This window comes from Trichechus manatus, unplaced genomic scaffold (genome assembly GCF_000243295.1).
Source record: "Trichechus manatus latirostris isolate Lorelei unplaced genomic scaffold, TriManLat1.0 scaffold00026, whole genome shotgun sequence".
Taxonomy (NCBI): domain Eukaryota; kingdom Metazoa; phylum Chordata; class Mammalia; order Sirenia; family Trichechidae; genus Trichechus; species Trichechus manatus.
The window spans coordinates 22,528,767-22,536,171 of NW_004443962.1; positions in this window are offsets into that span (position 1 = coordinate 22,528,767).

Genomic DNA, 7,405 nt, shown 5'->3' on the forward strand with positions numbered 1-7,405 from the left:
TCTTTATATCGCCTTGACTTCCTCCCCATATGAAAAATCTATGTCTACATTTTTTAGTCCCACTTTTTTGTTTTAATGTTGTTATCTTTTACATATTGACATCTCTGTTTCTCTATTTTCAGTGTTTTCGTTTAGATTTATTTTTGTGACTTCCCTGTCTGGGTTGATATCTGGTTGCTCTGTCCTGTGTTCTAGTCTTGGGTTGTTATCTGATGTTATTGATTTTCTAACTGGAGGACTTCCTTTAGAATTTCTTGTAATTTTGGTTTGGTTTTTACAAATTCCCTACCCTTCTGTTTATCTGGAAATGCCCTAATTTAGCCATCATATTTGAGACACAGTTTTGCTGGATATACAATTCTTGGCTGGCACTTTTTTTCCTTCAAGGCTTTATATATGTCATCCCATTGCTTTCTAGCCTGCATGGTTTCTGCTGAGTAGTCCAAGCTTATTCTCATTGACTCTCCTTTGCAGATGACTTTTCGTTTAGCCCTAGCTGCTCTTAAAATTCTCGCTTTATCTTTGGTTTTGTCCAGTTTGATTATAATATGTCTTGGTGACTTTCTTTTCGGATGTACCTTATGTGGGGTTCGATGAGCATCTTAGATAGATATCTTCTCATCTTTCATGATATCAGGGAAGTTTTCTGCCAGCAAATCTTCAACAATTCTCTTTGTATTTTCTGTTATCCCCTCCCCCCACTCCCCACTGTTCTGGTACTCCAATCACTCATAGGTTATTCCTCTTAATAGAGTCCCCCATAATTCTTAAGGTTTCTTCATTTTTTTTTTTTAATTCTTTCATCTGATTTTTCCTCAAATAAGTTAGTGTCAAGTGCTTTATCTTCAATCTTACTAAATCTGACTTCCATTGCCTCAGTTCTGCTCCTATGACTTTCTATTGAGTTGTCTAATTCTGAAATTTTATATTAATCTTCTGGATTTCTGATTACTGTCTCTCTATGGATTCTTGCAGCCTATTAAATCTGTCATTATGCTCTTGAATAACCTTCTTAAGATCCTCCATTGCTTTGTCTTTGTGTTCCTTGGGTTGTTCTGCATTTTGCCTGATCTCCTGAAGAGTTCTGTATATTAATCTTTTGTGTTCTACCTCTGGTAGTTCCAAGAAATTGTCTTCCTCCAGAAAATTTCTTGATTCTTTATTTCGGGAGCTTGCTAAAGCCATCATGGTCTGCTTCTTTATGTGATTTGATATTGACTCTTGTCTCTGAGCCATCAATAAGTTATTATATTTATTATTTTATGTTTGCTTACTGTGTCCTAGCTTCTTGTTTTGTTTTGTTTTGTTTTGATATGCCCAAATAAGCTGCTTCTGTGAGCTACGTTGATTATTGGTGCCTTTGAAGCTCTAACATCCTGTCACCAGGTGATTTGATCTGTTACTAGATATATGAGCCCAAGAGTCTGTTTACTTTTCTTGCATGGGTTCAGCTCAGGTGTCCAGGTAGTTGGTCACCAAGTGTGTGGTGCAGGTTTTCACCTACAGTGCTAGACAGGCATGGGTGACTGGTGTAGGCACAGGTACCTGGCTGCAGTAGGGAGTCACATGCTGAGTAAGGCAGGGGCCTGATGGCTGCCCCTGAGTGTCTGGGAGGAAAGCATGTCTCTGTTCCCTAGAGCACATAGTTGGGTGGTTTTTACACCTGGACTATGAGCACCAAATGTTGTTGGCTGTAATGACTGGGGGGCATCAGTTATTCTTGGACTCCTGTCGTGGGTGGTTAGGTGGTGTGGGTGGAGCCATCAGTCCTCAGGCCCCTGATGTGGGTAGGTGAGGACTCAGCTTAATGGGCAGAGCAGTGTCAAATGTCACAAACCTCCCACTTCACCATATAGCTGAAACAGTTGAAGTTAGACTTCAGGTATATACCCTGTTGTACTGTGGTAATGAGGGCCTATGCTTTTGAAATGGGCCCACACAGGTCTATGTAGGGGTGAAAGGCATTCAAAGTCCATGGACCCCTAATGCCTGTGCCTAGGCAAAGGAGCTGTGCCTACCTGGAGTTCCTGGCTTGGGGAAACCAGCAGATTATTTTTTCCCTGCTTGTTAATTTGTTCCCTCTCCAAGGCTGGGAGCATGGCTCAGGGCACGTGACAGGTCCTACTTCTGGCCCAGGGGACTTGGCAATTACTGAAGCCAGCCAGGACCTGGTAAAGAGCAGGGAGGGGGGCAGATAAATGGGAGAGAGGTTTTTCCCAAAGGGAGTATTTTTTGATCCATGCAGTAGGTCAGACGCAAGTATTTTTTTTTGGCTGACTGAGTGCTGCTTTTCACTGGTTCTGGATGCCCAAGTAGACTCTATGCTACTGGGTCTCTCCTGATGTGGAAAACACCTCCTGAGCACCACTGCTTGCCTCATTGCTCACATGAGCCAATCCGGCCAGAAGGGTGCCAGCTCCCACCAGGTCAGATCTGGCAACTCCTCACTGCTTCTAAACCATCTCTCCCTCCCCTGCCACTCAGTTCAATCCCTCAGCTTTGCCTTTGATGTTCAGGGCTCCTAGATTGTCATATATAATTGATTTACTTGTTTTTTCAGGTCTTTGTTGTAAGAAGGACCACAGGAAGCGTCTGACTACTCTGCCATCTTGGCCCTGTCTCTAGATTATAATTTACACAGCTTCTCTTGACTCTAGATTGTGAAAGTCTCTCTCTCTCTCTCTCTCTCAACCCCTGACCATTCGAAAGGATTCCATAAAACTGACATTTCAGTTTGGAATCTTGAGGTTAGGAAGATCAAATCCAGTTCAGCTTTAGAAGCCTTCCCCACTTCCTACACTTCATGGATTGTGTCCATCAGTCTGTCACTGGACTGTGCTCTGTATGTCACAAAAATAAAAGCTAAAAGGTTGTGCCTCCTATGCTTTAGACTTTGCTGTAAATGCGTTGTGCTTCTTAACCTATTTAATCCTTACACCCTATTATGTAGGTTTATATTAGTCTATTTTATAGATAAGGAGACTGAAGCTTGGGAAGGTTAAGTAAATTGCTAAGTTACAGAGCTAGTACTTGGGAAGCCAAAGCTTCAGCATCTCTGCCATTAACCATTATGCTACACTGTCTCTGTAGATATACTACAAATTTATTATGTTTAGCCCCAGAAAACTCTCATGGACAGGGGTCCTTTCCTCTTCATCTTTCTAATTCTTGTGCATAGCAGTGTCTGAGCAGAATAGGCCACTGATTTCTTGAATGAAATAGTAGCCACCAGTCAACTCACTCCAGCACCAGACACTGTGCTGTACACACAGATTTATATATTTTTGATTAGTAAATGATTTTTGTCCGGTATAAAAGGTAATCCCACAAATTGCAGTTTTATTGCCCTATAGGACATTAACCAGTTTTATATATGTATCAGGGGTCCCCGAGACTACCTGAGGTTTGTTGATTTGCCAGGACTCAGCACACTTAAGGCTATGATTTATGCACTTGTCTGCTAACTGAAAGGTTAGTGGTTCCAATTCATCCACCAGCTCTGCAGGAGAAAGATCTGGCAATCTGCTCCTGTAAAGATTAACCCATTTCCATCAAGTGGATTCTGACTCATAGTGACCCTATAGGACAGAGTAGAAATGCTCCAGATTACAGCCTAGAAAATCATATGGGGCAGTTATACTCTGTCACATGAGGTCTCTATGAGTGAAATCGATTTGACAGCACCTAACAACAACATCTGCCATCTGTCAGTTTGTCGTACTGTGGTAGCTTGTGTGTTGCTCTGATGCTGGAAGTTATGACATCAGCAGTTCAAACTCCAGCAGGGTCACCTGTGGTAGACAGGTTTCATCAGAGTTTCCAGACTAAGACAACTAGGAAGAAGGACCAGGTGATCTACTTGTAAAAAAAATTGGCCATTGAAAAGCTTATGAATAGCACCAGAACATTGTCTGATATACTGCCACAAGATGATCCCCTCAGATTGGAAGGCACTGAAAAGTCAGCTGATGAAGTAGCGTCAAAGTAGAGTCAACCTTAGTGATATGGATAGAGTCAAGCTTTTAGGACCTTCATTTGCTGATGTGGCATGACTCAAAATGAGAAGAAACAGCTACAAACATCCATTAATAATTAGAATGTGGAATGTACAGAGGAAATGTATGTAGGAAAATTGGAAGTCATCAAAAATTAAATGGAACGCATAAAGATCAATATCCTAGGCATTAGTGAACCGAAATGGAATGGTATTGGCTATTTTGAATCGGACAATCATATAGTCTATGCCAGGAATGACAAATTGAAGAGGAATGGCGTCACATTCATCATCAAAAAGAACATTTTGAGATCTATCCTGAAGTACAACGCTGTCGGTGATAATATCCATATGCCTACAAGGAAGACCAGTTAATACTACTGTTATTCAAATTTAGCTACCAACCAGTAAGGCCTAAGATGAACAAGTAAGATTTTTTACCAACTTCTGCAGTCTGAAATTGATCAAACTTGCAATCAAGATGCATTGATAATTACTGGTGATTGGAATTCAAAAGTTGGAAACAAAGAAGGATCAGTAGTTGAAAAATACAACCATGGTGGATTTGAACTGCCGAGCTTTTGGTTAGCAGCCAAGCTCTTAACCACTGCACTACCAGGGCTCCCTGGTGAAAAACAAGGCTCCAGGAATTGACGGAATACCAGTTGAGATGTTTCAACAAACGGATGCAAAGCTGGAAGAGCTCACTCGTCTATGCCAAGAAATTTGGAAGATAGCTACCTGGCCAACCGACTGGAAGAGACCCACATTTGTGCCCATTCCAAAGAAAGGTGATCCAACAGAATGGAAATTATCAAACAATATCATTATATCACATGTAAGTAAAATTTTGCTAAAGGTAACTCAAAAATGGTTGCAGCACTATACTGACAGGGAACTGCCAGAAATTCAAACTCGATTCAGAAGAGGATGTGGAATGAGGGATTATCACTGCTGATGTCAGATGGATCTTGGCTGAAAGCAAAGAATACCAAAAAGGTATTTACCTGTGTTTTATTAACTATGCAAAGGCATTCAATTGTGTGGCTAATATCAACTTATGGATAACATTGCAAAGAATGGGAATTCTAGAACACTTAATTGTGCTCATGAGGAACCTGTATATAGACCAAGAGCCAGTTGTTCAAACAGAACAAGGGAATACTGAGTGGTTTAAAATCAGAAAAGGTGTGTCAGGATTGTATCCTTCCACCATACTTATTCAATCTGTATGACTCTATGAAGACTATATGAAGAATGTGGCATCAGGATTAGAGGAAGATTCTAACAACTTGTGATATGCAGGTGACACAACCTTGCTTGCTAGAAGTGAAGAGGACTGAAGCACTTACTGATGAAGATCAAAGACTACAGCCTTCAGTATGGATTCCACTTCAACATAAAGCGAACAAAAATTGCCACAACTGGACCAGTAAGTAACATCATGATAAATGAAGAAAAGACTGAAGTTGTCAAGGATTTCATTTTACTTGGATCCACAGTCAACGTCCATGGAAGCAGCAGTCAAGAAATCAAACAACCTATTACATTAGGAAAATCTGCTGCAAAGATATCACTTATAGGACTAAGAATGCACCTAACCCAAGCCATGGTATTTTCAATCGCCTCATATGCATGAGAAAGCTGGAGAGTGAATAAGGAAGACTAAAGAATCGATGCATTTGAATTATGGTGTTGATGAAGAAAATTGAATATACCATGGACTGCCAGAAGAACGAACACATCTGTCTTGGAAGAAGTACAGCCAGAATGCTTCTTACAAGCAAGGATGGCAAGACTTCATCTTATGTACTTTGGACATGCTATCAGGAGGGACCTGTCCCTGGAGAAGGACATCATGCTTGGTAAAGCAGACGGTCAGTGAAAAAGGGGAAGACCCTCAATGAGATGGATTGACACAGTGGCTCCAACAATGGGCTCAAGCGTAGCAACAATTGTGTGGATGATGCGGGACTGGGCAGTGTTTCATTCTGTTGTACACAGGGTCACTATGAGTTGGATCCAACTCAGTGGCACCTAACAGCAACAATATGATTTATAATGGTGAAAGGATACAAAGCAAAATCAGCAAAGGAAAAGGTGCAAAGTCCAGGGAAACCAGGTGGAAGCTTCCAAGAATCCTGTCTCAGTGGTCACACAGAACGCCATTCATTTCCCCAGCAATGAGTTGTGACACTACACGTGAAATGTTGCCAAACAGAGAAGCTCACTGGAGGCTTAGCACCCAGGGTTTTTATTGGGGGCTGGTCACAAAGGCACATTTGACACATATTTCAGAGTCCCAAAAAGAAATCAGGTGTTCAGTATATACCATATTTTGTGTACAAATAATTTAGGCATAGTGAGCTTAAACTGGCTCCTATCCATTCTGGAAATGGAGGAACCCTCCTGAAATACAAGTTCGTAGATGCCAGCCACAGGCCAACCTTGTACGCAGGGAGGGCATTCTAAGGATGAGCAGTCAGGCCTGCCATGTAAACTCTTTTCTGCACAGTATATAACCTAGCAATTGTATTTCAACATTCTTTCTTCAATGTCTATACTCAAGTTTCTTGAATTCTCCTCTGAACCAGGTTTACCATCATTGATTTAACTCATTAATGAGTTAAGTCAGTCCTTGACATGTGTTCATTTTATATGTAGGAGTCACGTTTACTTTGACAGACATAATCTAAGCAGGCTAAACAAATTCCAGCTGAAAGTAATAGCTAAAAAACACCAATTCAATAATATCAAGGCTGACTACTGCCCACACTTTAGTTATTTCAAAAAAAAAACTTTACATTTCCATTTCATATTTTATTACTGACTCTCCACATTTCAGAATGCCCTGCTATTTAGGTAGCAATCATTTAGCTATTTGCACTTAGAGCATATATTAATAAAAAAGTGGTATTTCTGCAGGTAGGCAATAATATGTAAAGATCAATTTGCTTTTTTGTTTTACCAATCAGAATATAAAAATTTTCCATCATTAAGATAAAATGCCTCATTTCAATATAGATAACAAATAAGACAAATTTTAAAAATGATAAAACCAGAAACCAGTTGCTGTTGAGTCAATTCCAACTCATGGTGACCCCATGTGTGTCAGAATAAAACTGTGCTCTATAGGGTTTTCAATGGCTGCTTTTTTGGAAGTAGACTGCCAAGTCTTTCTTCCAAAGCACCTCTGGGTGGACCTGAACCACGAACCTTTCAGTTAGCAGCTGAGCGCTTTAACTGATTACAACACCCAAGGACTCCTTAGAAATGATTTGTCTCCTTTATATCATTGTAAAAAGTTTTGGGCCTTTAAAAAAATAAAACCTTAATTTTAAGTTCAAATATCACATGCAGTATATAATTTATAAAGTAATATTTTTATTTTTTGAACTTTATAATGCTTCA